The sequence below is a fragment of the Calliopsis andreniformis genome, chromosome 9 (genome assembly GCF_051401765.1).
Source record: "Calliopsis andreniformis isolate RMS-2024a chromosome 9, iyCalAndr_principal, whole genome shotgun sequence".
NCBI lineage: Eukaryota > Metazoa > Arthropoda > Insecta > Hymenoptera > Andrenidae > Calliopsis > Calliopsis andreniformis.
In genome coordinates, this window is record NC_135070.1 from 20,511,684 (window position 1) to 20,530,190 (window position 18,507).

At 45.6% G+C, this 18,507-nt stretch overlaps 1 protein-coding gene across 1 annotated transcript in view; it reads left to right on the forward strand.

Annotated features, from left to right (window-relative positions):
- Atos (atos homolog atossa) overlaps positions 1–18,507 on the forward strand; it is a 29,226-nt gene that overhangs the window by 866 nt on the left and 9,853 nt on the right. The gene's annotated exons all lie outside the window — the stretch shown is intronic.

Consider the following 18,507-nt stretch of genomic DNA (forward strand, 5'->3'; position numbering starts at 1 on the left):
CACGGTATACTTATGGCTCATCGGTTGCGAGTGGAATGATACCGAGTCAACACTCTCAGTTTGTAAATCAGAATCTTGTATCAAGTATTGATATGCAATAGGAACACGCAGATAGAATATCTCTTTATAATCGTACGATTTTTTATTTATAGAAAACGGAGACAGTGCGGATAACAAATGCATTCCTGATATCTTTATTTTTTTTCGTGACTTTTGTGTCAGATTTGTCGATTTTATGAGAAGTTTCATTCAGTCGCGAGCTCTGCGACGCATTTCTGTTCGCACACGTGCGGGCCACGTATTTTGGGATGGACTGTATAGCCGACTATAAGTTACGAACGCAGTTGGCGTTACATTTGACCTTCCGATTTGTCCCTATCACGTTCGAGAGTTGTCTCAGATTTTCCGTTTCCTTGTTAATATTTTTTCACCGAATTGCGTCAAACTTATGACACAACGAAACCACACGTGAGAATAAACGTTTCGATCTATGACGTAAGAACCAGTATATCTGACTTGAACGCAAAGGTTACGTTTAGTGTTGTTGGGTTAGCTTTTTTTTTTGTCGTATCGACAGACCCTCGTTTTTGCTTTTGATGGTTCCCAAAGACTAGTCCTACGCGGTACAAGAGCTCGTTGCGTCAGACTTTAAGCACGATCAAAGAAAGACACGTGCTGGCACAGTGCTGAACTTCTGTGCGGGTATCGAGGCAATTGCGACAGAAAATATCACGCGTGGAAAGTGAAAAGCAGCTGTTAGCTACGTTCGTTACATTTATCGGATTTTCGTTTTGTACAATTAGGAGGCTCATAAAAACAACCCCTGTCCACGTTGTCCGTTTTTAGAATAGCACTTACTATGCCACACATATTACATTTTTTATAATAGTGTGTTGGAAATCTTACTTAGAACCACCATAACATGTTTTTATAAAAAAAATCATAATATCTGGCAAGGGTTATTTTTGTTATGAACCGCTCAATTCTACAGACTATCCACATTTTATTGTATTCGTATGGTGTTTGCCCTTTCCAGTTCAAGTGTTGATAATACTAAATCAATTTAATTCGCGTCGTTTATAAATTGGAACTCGTTTCGACTAATGACACTTGAAAGCGAACGCGGTAACTTCCAAACCTATCTTGTTTTAAACATTATTTTTTTTGTGCCTATTCGTTATCCACCTGCATTCGAGGTTTATAAGTTTTTTTCTCATCGTTGATTTCCGCCTCGTCATCACGCGCGTGTATACGTATCTACGTTACAGCCACGCTGTAACCTTGTGCAACGTTTTAACGGTTTGCACCTACGCAAAACAGCTCGCAAGAATCGCTCGAAGACCACGCGCCGAAATGGTTTGGGAGTAGAATTTTTTGTCATCGACTGGATTGAAGGACCTTCCGTCTCAATTGCTGGCAATCGACCACATCGGTTCTGAGATTTCGCGAGGTAGCTGATTGCGTCAGTTGTCGATTCACTCGATTCCAGAAAGGCCATAAAATCGTGGAGGTACGTAATCGGATGTGCCATCGGATATAACGAGGGGGAGCTTTCGTCAGAAATATGATGCACACATTGCACGTCTGAGACATCGCATTAAGTCTTCCAATTACTCATAATCGTAGACACTCGACGCTCATTGGCGATTATTTGATGCTAACAGTAATTTCTTTGCGATAATTACGTCACATCGATGCACGAGTCTCTTGTAGCTTGGATTCAACGTGAACCATTTACATACGCATAATTGATACCGTGCCAAGGTTGAAGTTCAATTACACTCGCACATTCGAGTGTCAGCGTTCACGTAGGAACTTGTATGAATCGTCATGGGGGTATACAGTAAATAGAAATTGAAACCAAAGGGAAGCTAGAGCTTCCATATCCCGACAGGGTTAATTGATCTAAACTTGAGCAAAATTAGGTTTCTCTCAGTGGTCGACAAGACAATGTTTCCTGTATTTGCGTTCGTCGAGCAACTTTCTCACTGATAAACGAAAAAATGATCGAGGGAAAATTGATGATAGGATTCAACGATATATTACGTAAAGACGATCGCGCGCGTGCACGGCGAAGATGTGTCAGGACTTATCGCCGATCTCGTTGAATTTCATTTAACCTATCGCGAGTCGTGAATCGATGCAGACGTTATTAGCTGACGTGTACGCAATATGGGCAGCAGTGAAAACGCGGAAATGGCCAGGCGTGATTTTAATTTTAGAAGAATACCGTCGTTTCGCAGCGAACAGTTATCTAGGTCTAATTCGAGCCATGACTAAAATTGCTTCGGCCAAAAGGGTTAAGGATAAACTTGTGCCAATTTTCTTACGCAGCGTAATTCACGCTGTGAAGCACGAATTCCGGAGCATCTCGTTTAAACTGATAAGAGTCGCGGGTCCCAGCAGGCTATACAGCCTTGCAAATCAATCAGGATGAAGATACAGGCAATTCGTTTTATTTTCAGAAACCAATCGTGTACAGCAACTGTGATGCAATATTTACCCATCTTCTTCACATTCTTGTCCCAATCATTTCTTTCTCAGAGATACGCGGAAAATTTCCTTATGTTTGTGGAATTAATCTACATAAGTCATCAGATTTTCTAAAATTGATGTAATACCCCGTTAGAAAAAACTTGAATTTTTTTTCTGATCGAAGTTGATTCACAAACATGTTTAACCAATCTTCATCAGTAGGTATTTCTAATTCTTCTTAATTGACTTATTGATACTAGCACTAGAAATTGTCATTGTTAGCGCAATGCAAGATTTAATCCACGAACCAACTGTGGTCGCCTTCAACCTCTTTTTCTTCGTTATCTTGAATTTCGCGCACGGCAAGCTTATTCTTTGGCTTCTATTCAGCCCCTCCTCGAGGAGCACTCTTTCTTGAGGTTGATTTGTAAAAGTTGTCGAAATGTATGCAGCTTAAACAGCCGGGAGATAAGCCGAGAGCCGGTCGTGTAAACGAGCTGACCCACATTACCAAAGAACCGTTCGTACAAGCAGGATGCGTACGTGTTCACCGGCCGTCCGTATGCACCGGAACACTCGTGCGTTCCGTGACGACAGAATGCATAAATTGAAAATACTATCAACGGAACCCTTCCGCTGCGCCTACTAGAAGTCCTTTTACTCATTCTCGATCGATAACTTTCTAGATTTCATCTCTCTATTTGGCTCTACCCTTTCGTTCTCAGGAAAGATCTTTTTCTCTTTGCCTCGTTTGATGATGATACAGTAATTTTATGATAATGACTTTTGGTCATCGAGCACGAAGAAATGTCATAGAGGCAAATTTTGAAAAATGTTTCTGACAGTCTCGGTTTTATTTCGTTGGTGTATTCGATCAGTACCTTGCACCATAGATCTAGTCGATTAAGCCTAGCAGATAGAAAAGGATTGAAGTTGCGAATGTGTCGAGAGCCCGTGACAAGAGTGCACGTGCGTGTTCACCGCAGGTTCTCCGTGTTCGTAATAAAAGACAGTAGTTTTACAATCTGAAATCTAGTACACCGGTGACTCATCGGACTAATCGCACAGACTCGTAAAGTTTCCTCGCATGGCTCCACTTTCTCGAGTGCAAGTAGCACATCCTCCGCGTTTCGTGCACCTTGCACTTGTGCACGGTTGCCCCGCTGCAGTACGGCTTGCTCTTCTCTTCCGAGTGCTCAACAGAAAAAGAGGCTTTCCGTTAGAACGCTACTAGGGACCTCTCGACAGTTTTCCTTTTTAAAACCTCGTAAAACAATAATGCCCCCGTTGTGGACATTATGAAAATTGTTGCGAAACTATTACCCGACCCATGAAGCAACTGCCTTTGCGTGTGCTCTGAATGTATATTCTAAATGGCGAGTAAACTTGTGTGTTGAAGCAGGAGCTAATTGCGTTCTGAGAAGTACCTATAGTAGAAGCTTTCTAGCCGTCGCTAAATTATCGTAGAACTGTTTACAGTTGGCAATAAAGGAAATGTGAAGTCGTAAATTATGCAAGACTATAAACAGTAGCATATTTTTATCGACAAATCGCATGGCCGAAAACTCAAATCTTTATTGTCATTCCTTTCATACAAATCCTTTTAGAATCTTAAAAATAGGAATACCTACGTCGTTTTCTTTGTAATGATAAATTGAGGTGTAGCAGTCGCATGGTCTTCCTCAATTTCCAAACTCATTCTATCCTCGCTTCCGCTCCGAAATCGTTATTAGAGAATCGTGAAGGCGCGTCGAGCACGCTCGCCTCTTTATTCGAGCAGTTTCGCAACTAATCGTTTCACGCTGCAGCAGCGTTGTCGTTGACAAGACATAATACCGCGGTACCTTATGTAAGCCCGATACACGCAAGATAGAAGGCAAGAGTCGCACGTGTTATCTGAGAGACGAGACCGTTTACCGCAGCCTTGTTCGGGGACGATGCAGCTCATGCAGCTGCATTGCACCTTGGCCACATCGCGATACCATATCGCGAATTGGGCCCCTCTATTCGGTATTTATAGGAACTCCTAGCCAAGGTTCCGCTTCGAGATTTTCGTCGGAGCGAACGAAACCCATTCCTTCCTTCTGCGCTTCCGAGGAAAATGGGTTTGGCTTGCTACTCGATTCGATTACGAAACGCGCCGCTCTGCTTTCCTAATTATTTCGCCGAACCCATATCCGTTTTCTGTACTTGCAGCAAATGCTCGACGATTGATGCTGGAAGCTCGTTCAATCGATCCTTCCTGAATTAAGGCTCTTGCTATTTGATTAAAGGATAGAAATTGAATAGGAAACAGGAAGAAAAGCGCGCTCGCGAATCGCTGGCGTATCTCTGAATTGTTTGAAGGCATTAGCCATTGCGTTTCGATGACTATCGTTTTCGCTCGCTTTCACTGCGATTCATTTCTATTTGGCCGACGATAATCGTTAACTCACAGATTCGTGAAAGTCACGATAAACAGGCGACTGTAATTGCCAGTCAGAGAATTGCTTCCTCCGACAATTATTTTGTAACTGGCTGTTGGGTTTTTCGATCGACCGATCTTTCGCGGAAGCGAAGACTTCGAGGCTGTACGATTAAGTGACGCAGAGGCTCGTTCCGTACTTGAATAATTTTTCTTCGAAAGAGAATATTTACGCGAGAAACGAGTGACGGGTTCGATTGGAGCACGGCTCGCCGAGAATTTATTTCGAGAGTCGAGTGAAGAACTTTCGAGGGTCGTCACCTTGAATTTTCTCGAGTGCAGGTCCAAAACAGTCGCGAGTTCAACGTCCTGCGGCTTACGATACGACGCCCTCGCGTTGTTTTGACATAACTCGCGTACCACGCGTTTTGTTGTCTACGTAGATGATCGAGAGAGGAAAGCCGACCTCGGCTCGTTATTCGAAGCCGCTGAAAGTCACACGGGTTTGTCCGCCGGGACTCTGAGGACGATCGTACATTGCCCATTGGATCGTTGACGCTGACGAGATGAAAAAAGTCCGTTCACGGTTCGAGAAATAATCCGCGCGCCAGGAGTGACGCAGATAGCCATAGGGACGAAAAAATGCATGCCTGTGCCAAAAATATTTCTTACTTCTTCCTCTTATTTCGGGACTAAATTCTGGCTTTCCCATCTTTCCAATTCTTGGCTTCTTAGCTAGCCTTCTTGTTCTTCGATCTTCTCAATTGTATACGAGTTGTAATAAAAAATATTAGTTTAGGCTGAGAGCAGAGATTCGCTGCAAAAAAATGATAGAAAAGCTTCGAGTTTCCAGTGGTTCGCGAGCACGGAAAGTCGTCACGAGTTTGCTTGTTCTGCATCGATACGTTAATTACCAGTTGAACAGAGAATGGTTCGGACGGTCCGAGGGCCGCTAATGATCCACGTCCATGTGCATACGGTTGCACGTGCAACCGCGGAATCGCGACGTGTTGGTTGCATAATATGCAGGTAACCTAGATCTGCACCCACTGCTTTCCACCCACCGGCCTCATTACCCCTTTGAGATTCCTCTCTTCTCTCCGCGTGTCCCGTAGCCCCTCCAGAAAACCTTTGTGTCGTGTCAAGACGCTCTCCATGGCGTTTCGAGTCGTCCCGGTGTCGGGTTCACCGAGCACGAGTGCATTTTCGTCTAATTGTGCCAGGAGAGGCTCACAGTCACTAGTTGCAGTTTTCTGGAGCTCGTCGTCGATCTTCACGTCCTCGTCTCATTGTTGGTTAATTGGATCGTGACAACGACGAGCTGTTAATTACCAGAATTCGTGGGTCTCGGCGAAAGGGGCTGATTTTTTGCGATAAGAAACGAAAAGGAAACTGGTGCCGAACGGTTTATTTGCAGCCGGGCTAGTAAATACTCGCGATAACGCAGCTCGAACGCGGGAAGGGGTCCAGCCCTTTTTCACCCTCCAGCAAATTGACGTCATTCCCTTCCCTCGTCGACGAGACATTCGTCGGTGTGGGAAGGCGCATTGTGTGTCGTGGCACGACATATCGTGATATGCGGTCCAACCCTATCATTTATTCGCGAGGTGGCGCAAGCCGTCTCGAAATAGTGCAATTATTCATCGTCCAAGTGTTTGCCGATGCAAGGGACTTTCTAGCGAAAATAAGAAAATTTTCCCTCTCAAGTATGACAGTAGTCTAAGGGAGAGCATTTTGAACCTTGATGTGTTATTTTTTTACGACTTTAGGATATCAGATTATCAGTAGTATACGGGATAACTTTGTTACCGATAAATAAATACCCGTAACGGATATATTAAGTAATAAGACTCCATAATAGGAATTTAACGATACATCAAGCTAAAGTTGAAATCCTTCAAGATTAATGGAATTTAGAAGTTTCGATCGACCAAGCCGTCGTCGTATTCACGCTCGGTTTCACTCTTTTCACAAACTTTTCCTCGTAATACCATTTAAATGATCGATCCATAATGTGAGGAGCATCAGATGATGGCTACGATCGTTGGGGAAAAATGGAACGTTGCTCAAAAATCGTCTGCTCGACAGATAAAGTTTAATGGCGTTCATAAATCGTGTAATGATACCTGTCGAGTTATTTAAATTCACCCTGACATCCGTGTTATTCGAACCGCTAAGTGTACGCACGAGGATGCCTACGCGCACGCCCGTGCCCAAGGCAGAACGGATGTAGCGAAAAGAATCCAAAACGACGCCCCTGGATCTCGTTCGGGGCCGGCTCGGATTTCGATATTGCAGTCTACTCTTACGGCGTTGATTATCATCGTGAAACTAGATAGCCACGGCCCCCACGTGCATTAGAGCTGTATCAGACAGGTACAACAAGCCATTTTTCTCCTTCCATTGCCATCGTCTTCTTTTCATAGATTTCATCCGCCAAACTCGATAACTTCATTTCGGTAATTCGGTGATCGCAACGGGATATCGTCTTCCATATCAATCCACGACGTTATCACAATGAGGCAACCGTGGAAATACCTTCACCTCGTTTCCACTCCGATTCGAATCGAGGATACTTGTGGAAACGCGGAAACGCGGAAACGAGGAGTTCCGCGCTCGAGAACTCGTTTCGTTGCAAAGTCGGTTGAACGTGTATCGCGGAAGCATTGGTATCGATCATGGCGCGAGAATTCTCGCACAATGTCTACGATAGTATCCACCTGGTCGACCTGGTCAAGAGAAGACAGGTTGCCTCGTGGCGGAATATTATTTTACGCTTACCGTTCATACATTTTAGCGAATGTGTACTCTCGCGGTACATCGTGTGTACTTTTCTACAGCAGTAGGAGCTCATCAGGGACACGGTTAGGATGAAAACCTGCATCTCGTCTCTCAAAAACTGTCATTTTCGTGTCCAAGGTTCAGTAGGTTGATTTAGGTCGCGGTGTCGCCTGAACCATGTGTCGAGAGGGCACGTTTTCATCGCACGATACAACTAGCCGGGATAGATTCGTCCGTAAACCGTGCACCCCTTGTTACTTCGGCCAGCCGACCCAATTCCGAGCTCGTACTCCGCAAAAGTGGAACGCGGTGGGTCAATCTCGAGAGCACTCTCGATTTTTCTAAGAAGCCTCGCTAAAGGTGTCCCGACGTTTCTCCGAAATTTTCTTAGTCTCTGCGTCGCTATTCATCTCGTCAACGTCAACGCGTTGGAAGGAGGAACGAAGAACAGAGATTTGACTTTTCGCGATCCTCATTCGGCGCGGTCTCTCGTCGTGGATGCCTCGAGGCTGCGAAACAGCCCAAGCCTACCGGAAGTACCAGTTTATTTTTGGGTGGTGTTGGAAGCGTTCTTTTGGCAGTCCAATAGCAGATAGGATCAAAAGGTACGCGACTTGATGTATTTCTAGCGATTAACAGTGCCCTCTAATTCAGTAGTAAATGCTTGCCATCTGATTTAATACACCGGCCAATAAATTAGATTCCTCTTAGCGTTACGAAATGAGGAAGCTAGCGGAAACAGAGACCGTAACAGTAGACCGTTAAGTACCTACCTTCGTTGCGTAGCGGTTGGTGGAATATTTGCGTTTACTTTCCACTTTCATGAACTTACCTTTTTAATAGAGTTCAGTTACGATTGAAAAACTAGTCATTTATAATTCCCTTAGCCTCAGCGTCGCATTCCCCGACCTTGCGGTCTCGTGCACGGCATAATAGCAATTTCATTTTGGGATCACCTAATGATCCTGGTACTATGTATAGCCCCTCAATCTAAGCGGATCACCTTCATCAAGGTGATCCATTCTCCCTGTTGCTTCAACCCATCGTTTCAACTTGGCTCGAGCGTATTCACGCGTTTGTATCAAAGTCTGTCGTATCGGAGCTTTTTCAATCTTCGACATGCTTCAAGCAGTGACGTTCTTTGTAAGGTATTTTTATTTATTGTATCTTATCGAACCGAACTCTAATTCTAAGCTGCTAAACACCGTCACGAAATCGCGAAACGATAGCACGAAGAAGGCGCGGTTACGCGAGTTAGCAACAACCAGTTGTGTGACAGTATCGGCACATCGTGCCACGCACTGACACGTGTGCACTACCGTTGCACTCGTGCGAGCGCATTATGCAATCGCGTGCGCCGATTTTACGCGCAATTCGCCGCGAGCCCCACGCCGATATGGACACCACACGCGGAAGTGTCGCGGCTGAGCTGGTAGATCAGTGTCGCCGAGCGATAGATCTTTCGGAGATCGATAGCCACGTGATCGAGGCATCGCGTGTTGCCTTTCAATCACTCTACGCTTTCTTCCACGTCGATACGAACTTTTCCAGATGCGTGAGTGATCAAAGATCGGTCTTCTAATCTCTCAGCTGTTAGTATTGGCAAAAAAGGAGCGATTGAGTGTTGGGAAATTATGTTAGGACAGTATCAAGTTCAGTATTTGTCCTCGATCATAGATTAATCTCATTCGCCATGGATTCGATACTATTCATTTAAATAGTACAATGCTGATCAGAATTGAAGAGAGAAAGAACTCCTCTCCTCGAGGTACCACTGGAGGATGCACTGCCCTTCAGTTTACGTAATTGCACACGATTTATAATCGACTCATGTTCCGTCATTGCGCTGTCACTGTAGCCTCGATCCCATCTCACAACCGCAACCAAATACGTCGCTGAGCTCTAATGAGCAGCTGAGCAAGAATCGTAATTAAGTTGCATAACATTATCATCCGTGTAACCGTCGATGTAATGCAGGATGCAACGTCAGAGCTCGCAAGTTCACGGTAGTCTTCTGAAACTTGAGCCTGTGCCCCCAAGAGCGATATAGTCACAGCAACAACCTTTCCCACCCTGCATTGAATTATTCAGCGATCGGCGACCTAGGCGGCCACTTGTAGCGGTCGAAATTCGGGGCTGGCTCCCATTGAATTCGAGTCGAAATTGCTTTCGTCTGAACTTTCGATTCGGAGCGGGGCGTTCCTCGTTTCGGTCCCGAGGAGTGCCGTTGTTTTTGCTCTGGCTCTAACCAGAGCAATGGTTCACGAGTGCCTACTTAGTCGGTCCCGTAATTCGTAGCACCTGGCTCGAGTGAAAGGACACGAACGAGAAAGGATTGCTCGCTCCTTCGTGCGCGATCTCTCTTTCCATTGGATTACAGTTAGCGCGATTCGGTTCTGCAGCGATATTCGGAACTGGACACCTGACTCTGCTTTGTAGACCTCTAGTTCGACTCCTGTCGTGCACAATGTTGCACGCGAATCGAAGCCGTTCTCCCATGCTCGTTGTTGACTTTGTGGGTCGTATAAAGTTTCGAGCATCGGATGACGTTGTTCGCCGTAGCTACATTGTCGATGTCCTGTTCTGTTCTGGTAACCTGAGTACGCTGCAAAGTTGGTTCTGGTTTTGAAACAGGAGGGGCTTTTCGAAGGACTTCCGTCTACCGAAACAGTTGCTACCCTGTGTGACTGTGCTCACCTGGTCCGCGCTTATGAATTTTATCAGTTTTCCGCGATGAAAGATCGTGGAAAGATTGAGGACGACGCGAAACCCGGAACGGAACCTTAGTAGTTGAGTGCGCGATTCGAGCACCTGGCCAGAGTGAAAGGGTACGGGCAGAAACGTCACGAGCGTGCCGCAATATCGTGACGATTAACGTTGGCACGATACCAGCTGGAATGTCAAGCTTATAAAGCGTCTTTCGGTAAGCATTGCGAGCAGCTGCGGCAGCGGCTTCGATCGAAGTAACCTCGCGCGACAATTTCAAGGGCTCCGTGCGTTCGAAAAGCTGCATACAAGCGAGAACCTTCCCTGTGGTTTCCTTGAGCTTGACGACATCGCGTGGAAATAGCCCACAGCGACGCAAGATGAAAGTGTGTTGTGTCCTAGAGATAACCGACAGTCGACCGACGATAAGATAAAAGTCCCTTCGATTTCGTGACCTTGCGAGCTTTGTTACCAAGGCTATCTCGAGGTAATATTAGAGGAGGATGCTCGATCGATAAGGGATAAACTGAAGACCCTGGTTGGATAGCCGAGGATTTGAAATTTGCACGTGCTGGTCGAAGGGTTTCAAGCTTCAGTGATTCGAACGGAGATCTCCTTTTCAGATTTTCAATCAGCTCGGTATGAGAGCTCGAACGGTCCCCCATTCACAATGACATATTTTAATGGAAAGAATTCTCGAGCGTAATGCTTTTCTCCAAAAATAATCGCACGCTCAAAGGGTTATTTCGCCTTTGTTCCCCTAGTCAGGAGGCAACGCGAATCCGAGCCATATGGCACGAGAAACGGTAAGCCATTTTCGTCGGCAACCTGGAAATAGACTTTCGATATTTCGCACGTGTGGCTCTGTGCGCTTGTACGGCGTCTGCTAGCGCGGTGCCAGTGCGCATGCACGGACGGTCGATCAGCTGTTCGACGCCATCTTTCGCTCCCAGCTGAGGGCTCGACGCTACGCTCAGCTGACCTCGTCGCTGATACGAGTCCACGGCACTGTCAGGGCCGAGCCTAGGCGGGGGCCCCGTTATTTCACACCTCAACATCTATTTTTTTTCTTTGCGCATAGAAAAATTATATTTCTTCCGAAATTTATAGAAATAATCATTGATTTTTCTGTGTTATAAATGTAGACAATTTATTAATATTAGATATAATTGTATCTTCATATTTGTTTCCCCTGTTCAAATTGGATATTTACTGCACTCTGAAGTGGTTTGACATTTTGAAGACATTTATTTATAACTGACATTTTATTTCCTGCAAAAATTGAGCTGAATTGTTTATCAAGAAGAAATGAAATAAACATGTTAGTTGACAATATGGGTCACGTACGTACCGCAATCGATTCCAGAGCATATTCGTGGATACATTTAAGCCGATTACAGCCAGACAAGGTCCCCCTCTATTTTGGTTAAAATCCGCCCGTCTTCCGCCTCGTTCTCCCGCTCCATTAACAAATTTAGAAGTGACACTGCGCGTTAACGCGAGGGACAATTCAAGAGCCAGATCTATGGTTGCAACCCGAACCGCAATACAAAATTATTAAACTTGGGAAAAGCGATCCCTTCCGGAGGTTTTGAACGCGTTCCGCATCAAGCGTTTCGTATGCAAGGACGCAGGGTTGGCGCGAGGATTTGCATTTAAAAGCCACAAGCTGCGCGTCCGCAGGACGTCCGTGCAACGGGAATCAGCAAGTCATAAATCTGGAGATCGTAAAACCACGTTGACGGCCAGTTTATTACGAATAGAGTGCTTTGTATCGTCGAGGCTGGTCCCCCCATCCGCGAGAAAGAAAAGCTGCGCGTAGCCAGAATAAATTTGCTCGCGCGGTGTTCGTGGTTGCGTTTCCTCGACGAAACCACAGGCCTGTCTGGTCATCAAGGAGCAAACAAAAGTTGCAGAATGGTGGGGAGCGGTTTCGGGGAGCGGTTTCGGCGAGCGGTCACTGGTTGCAAAACGCCGTTCTACTCGGGCGGCAGTGGAAATGCTTCGGCTCTGATCCCCGACCCTTTTCCACGCGAGCGTCCAGAGCCGAGCCTAGGGGAAAGGATGCAGAGAGGCGACCTGCTGCGAGCGCAGTCGATAAGCGGACGCGTGTACGCGGACTTACTACCCGATCGATAAACATTAGCCTTGACACGATATCCGGAGGACCGCTCTTTCACCTCGAGCCTCTTATTCGAAGCCAGCCGCCTACCGCTGTTTCTCTTTCCATTTGCCATGGGATGTGGGTGCCCAGGCTCCTGCCTCTGGCTGCGTTCAGAGACTGAATCGATGCAGACTCGGTTCTCATTCATGCAGGATAGTTCGGAGTATGCATACATTAGTGTATCATAAATATTGTATATCTTATATTCCTGTAGTATTCATTCAAAGTCACAATATATGAACCACTTTCTTATGCAGAAATGGAGAGAAAAAGGGACTTGGAAAAGCAACCGAACACTTGCCACAGCGATTGTAACTGGTCGCGTTATGTAAACCGAGAATCCAGTACGAACGGAAGCTTGAGGTCTCCCGGTATCTACTCTCACTGTCCAGTTACGTCATTTCGCTCGAGCGGCCAATTTTTCGCAATCTCCCGTGATCCCGATTTTCCTTGGAAGAAGGTACTCAGCGGTGCCTATGTAGTAGAGTCGTTTAGGGCTTCCCGACGATCCAACGAACCATTTGCTAGTTGGCATTGGTCTCAGCGAGCTTTCTCGGGCGCTGTTTCAGCGAAGGCGTCCCGATTCTAGTGGTGCGAGCCACGCGAGTCTGTCCGGTGTCCACCGTGTTTCTGGAAATAGAAATAGAGGTGTGCTGAGGAGGTGGCGGATACTCGAATCGCTGGTGGACGCCTTTAGACACTGGTTTTTCCATTCCTGACCGCTCTACGCCGATATCCTAGCGAACGCTTGGACCGTAACACGATACGCGTTTCGACTATTCTCTGACTCGCTCTCTTCTACACTTTGAGCTTTTTCAATGCTGCAGTTCGTCGAGTTAGCATTCAAGAGGCAGCGATTCGAGTCGACCTACCATACCCCACTTGCTGCGCGCTCCTTCCTGTTCTTATCAGCAGGTCGGAGCGCAGTCGATGGTATTTAGGGCGTTTCAGTATCCCGTGTCAGTTTAGGGTCATCAGCGACTCCGATGGAGTTTGCTTGTCCAATCAGAATTTCACTCGCGGCTATTTAATATACATGACACCGGTGCATGTGCAACAGCTGTCTCTCTAACGCTTCTGGAAATAGAAAGTCATCCGCGAGGTGGATGTTAAGCTATTGTGCCATTAGGTGGCGGCGTCGAGCGACACGGTTCTCAATTTTTCACCGGCTGACATTTCGCCGATGAAAAGCCCCTAGCATTGCATAACGATCTTCCTCGAACTTCCTTTCGATTCATTTCGACTTTTCCTGGACGGCCGATCGAGGTGTACACTCGAGCACGACTCCTTCTCGATTCGCTCTCCTCCGTTATTCACCCTCCCGCTTCCAAACGAGTATTTCCCGAGTGCATTGTACTTTGTTCCAAGCGTATCTCAGGCTTTCCACTGTTTGCAGTTGTGGTTCAACGAAGGCCACCGTTCCTCGTAATAATATCTTGCAGATGAAGATTGCGTTTTCTGTCCCCGCTATCGCGCCGCCGTCAATATTAGACTTCCCAGGGATCGTTTGTGGCTTAAGAGACTGCACGGTTGCAAGAGCCTCGGAGGAAAGACCAATCATTTTTCTATGCTCGTGTTAAAAGTTGTCGCAAGGAAGGCGTATTCCACCAACGACGGTTTAATTAAAGAGACGTAGATGAGGCTTACCGTTGATTCGAGCAATTGCGTGAACGACAATTTCCCCGTAGAGGCGGAGTATAATACCGTAATGGATGGAACGCCCTCGCCGGAGGTCGATGTCTTTCGATTACTTCGTGCTAGGGCTCGTTCACGAAACCCACACGGTACCCCTATGTACAATGTGGGCCATAAACTGCATAATGAGGGAGCTATTAAGTTTGATAGTTTGATTCTGCCAGTGGGAAAATATCCGACGTGAAAGTTTTCATGAATGAAACAATTGCAAAATGGCTGCCGATTCATTAGGCTTCTTAACAGAAATCTACGGTCACAAGCATTGACGGTGACAAAAACGTCTGATAAAAAGCATATTTAGCGAAACAGCTGTGTAGATATACAGCAGAAAGCAGATAGAAGCCAGTATCTAGATAAGGACGCAATTTCTTATCTTGAACTATCAACTCCAGGCTTAACCATCGAATAAAAATAATTATGGCAACAATTGCCGATGAAAATGTTAGTACCTGAAAAATGCCAGAGCATAGCTGAAAATGCTAGTATATACCCTTAAAGTCGAAAGTTGCTCTTGTCAGACAAGTTGTGTAACCTAAAAGCGGACTCAGTCGTCAGTGGCTTTGGCTCTGGCGAACACGATCAAAGGGACCGAGTGTATAGTTGCCTTTAAGCCGGATAACTGCGATTTTTGTCGTCCCTTTAATTACCCTCGCTTCGCGTCCGTCGTTTCCTGTCGAGCGACGAAAGGGCGTCGTTGTTTGCGCAGCAACAAGAAGCGAATTGCTGTAATTAAGTTACCGTGGTCCGCGCGTCACGACCTAAAATGGAGCGGAATTAAATTTACCGCAAGATCCGATAAGGCAGTCCTCCTTGCAGCGTGGACAAGAATGGCCCTTTTCAAATCCCTTTACTGCATGCTCTTTGAACGGAATCGCAGTCACAAAGAATATTAGAAAGATTATGACAAACTCAGCTGACTATGCACTTTCCCGAGGTCTGAGTTTCAAGATCTCTGGTCGTAATTTTCAGTTGAGACACTCGAGACGTTACTTCTTCAGCTCACTGAGGCGGCAGATGCATGCAACATGGTTGATAGATCTGGGGATTTTCGTAGTCCCTTTAAATTTATTGTTGCGTCGTTTCTACGCCAGACTCGTATTCCCTTGCAGCACGTGACGAAAGAGAACAAGGTGCAGCGTGTTTGGGGCCGGTGCAGCAGGTTCTAGGTTTCCTGAACGGGTTAGTACGCCTTTAGTAGCGACGCTGCTTGCTGCTTGCTGCTCGGGATGCAATCAATGGGAACGCGTGCTCCTAGTTGACAGTACGTTCTTCGACCCATTATTCCCCATAAAAGGGGCTACATTTTCGCAACGGACGAACAGCGAGAAAGAGTTTCACCGTTCTGCCTGCGAATAAAGGCACACCGAGCCTGTTCCATCCATTGTTCGCAGGAAACATGAAGACGGAGTGGACTTTGGATGTTTGCTGCACTTACCGTTTCCATCATTATTGCCACGAAACTGTGCCAACCTGGAACTTACAACTACACCTGCACTTACTATAATAATAATAATCTCGTGCGTTTCTCTTAATGTTTCCTTTCATTCACGGAAATTTCAATGAGAATCGGTTTCGCAAAGGCTACATTCTCTTGCTACTCTGTTGCCAGATGGCATTGTCATCATTATCTTGCACTCGTTTTCGCAACCCGGCGACACCATGTGCAATGTTTAGTCGATTTCGTCAACGTGACATCGACGCTTCAAGATGCGCAATTGGGACCAAAAAGTGGCTAATTATTGCGAAGTCAAATTTTTGAACGCCAATACTGGTCATTCCAGGGAGACGAAGATCATTACTTTCAAAGAGTCGCGTTGCACAATAACTCGTGCCGCAAGAATTTATCGTCCAGCAAAAAGAAATAACGTAAACGTGGACGTGGAGACTCGTAATTCATGTTATCGCATGGGAAGAGGAGATAAGCTGGCTTCGAACTTTGCGTAATGACCGTGAAATCATCAAGAGGATAAAGAGAGTTTGGGGCAAACACGAAATTAAGAATAAAGCAATGAAAGGATGCTAGACGTCGCTGAAGATAGCCGGCTGTTCCAAAGGTCGAAAAAGGTTTGCTCCATTCTCGGGTCTATAGTCATTCTCATTTCTAAAAGCGATCCGATAAGACGTAGCCTTGGTTGCTCCATTACTGCGATTGTTGTTTCATAAGTGTATTGTTTGAGGTAAAAAATGGAAATCTTATCTGTGATAATTAAAGGCTCCCTCTATCAAAAGAATACGTGTCCTCTATCAACACGATAAAATGAAAAGAGAAATATCTGAGTGACCTTCTACGACACGATTCCAAGCCTTGTCCCCAAAGGCTCTCGAATTAATCCAGTGACTAAGTATTCCATTTTCGCATGCGTAATCAGAGATCCTTTGTTTCCATCGGGCTTTTTCCAAAGCCGTTACGGTTCTTCAACCTCCACGGTTGCGATTCCCCCGAAATCAGAGGGTGGGTCGACCATGTCTAGACAGAGGAACGAACCGACCCTTTTCTCCGAGGACGAAGGGAGGTCGACAAGGATTCGGTGGGACGATAACGATTGAGAGAAAAGGCACGGTCTGGCTCGTTCCAGATTCTGTTGATGAAAAACTGAACCTATATAAAAGAGAAGAAATGATTACGAATAACATGAATTTGCTAAGTAATATTCAAAGGAACATCGATGACTTTGAAAGAACGTTAAGATGCGACTGGTTAATGAAAGCAAGTGCCGCTAAGAGCCTTTTATTAAATGGTTAGAATCGACGACTCGTATTTCCGTCTGGTATAATTCTCGTCGCATTTGATTCCCCAATGAGAGAAATGAAGCTGTCTGGCGCGGAGAGTATTCAAATGCAGCTCACCAGGAATGCATCTCTCCTCCCATCTGCGGTCAACAGACGTTCTTCTGATTTCCTATGCAGTACATTCTGTGGCTCGAAGCCGTGCACAGAAATAAGAAAAACACCGTTTCCAATTCCCTCGGATCCTCTCTGGAGCAGCTCGTCGACGCGTGACGTAGGAAGATTTATAGGATTGCTTCGCGACTCACAATCGTTACTTCTTTTCAACATCGGGACTGATATATCGCTTCACATAAACTGTTGTCTCAGGATATTCTAAATCATCAAATATTTTGTGTGAATAACTGTGAGCTAACTCTTGAAGTGCTCCAGAGGAAATGGTTAAGTCCCTAAATAAGAGACTAGAATACTGGCTGCTATCTTCGAAAGTCCCCAAGAGCGACGATTAAAATGTTGCAGCTGTTAGGTTGCCATAGTTCCGGCAATTGGAATAGTCGAAGATAGAAAGCACGTAGAGCTACTCAAGATGGCAGTGTCATAGAAAAGGGGACAGTTTTGGTGTACGGGATGCGTGTAGAGGCGCGGTCTAACACATTGTCAAGCATGTTAACGAGCTAATGGGTAACGGATCTGTGGCAACGGAAGACAACCTTCTCTTGATCAACGATTTCCTTCGCTGATCGTTAAACGTGCATTGCTAGAAGGAAAGAACACGCATATCTACAAGTTTCGAGCAGTCACAATTTTTTGTAAATTTTTCCTTAGCTGTTGCGACAATGTTCAAGACGTCAATGAACTATTTAATATCAGAAAAGCTGCTACTCAGGACTGCACTTTCCAGAATGCCGATTCAGAGTTCCGTCGCTCCAGCAAGCTTGCAGAATTTGAGGTCGCTTACTTCCAGTGGTTTTTAGCTCTTCAAGTGTTTAGTATAGTGTTCACGTTGGGAGAAACGAGGAACAAGCACGCAAATTAATTTACTCGATTTCTCCCTCGATTCTAATTACTACTTAGCACAGTATCGCCAAGATTTTTCTGTGATTGCAGAGATTTCGTGAAAAGCTTCTTACTCGCGATGCTATTCGAAAGCGAAAGGCGCAGCTTCGCGCTGTGGCTGCTTTCTGCCTGCACGCGCCGGATCTCCTGCGTTTTTTGCGTCTCGAACGAGTAATCTCTGACTTTCCTCTGATCTAGTTCCAATCGCACACTTAACTCCTCAGAGAAGAAAATTGAATGGTATCAGAAGGAATACGTACAAAAAGTAATCAGCTTTGAGAGCGTAGAATTAAAGACTCGATTCGAAAGTTGATAGTAGGTTCTATCGTTGTTTTCGCAAATTATTTACAAGCTATGGAAAGTTGACCCAGGACAGGGTCCTCTGTTATCACTGGCTTATCTTCATGACGGCGAAAGGTTGTTTCGATTGCGATAAGACCGCGATTTCTCACTTCGGATTTAAAAAGATGGGAATCCAAGCAGCTTCGCGGATTAATGA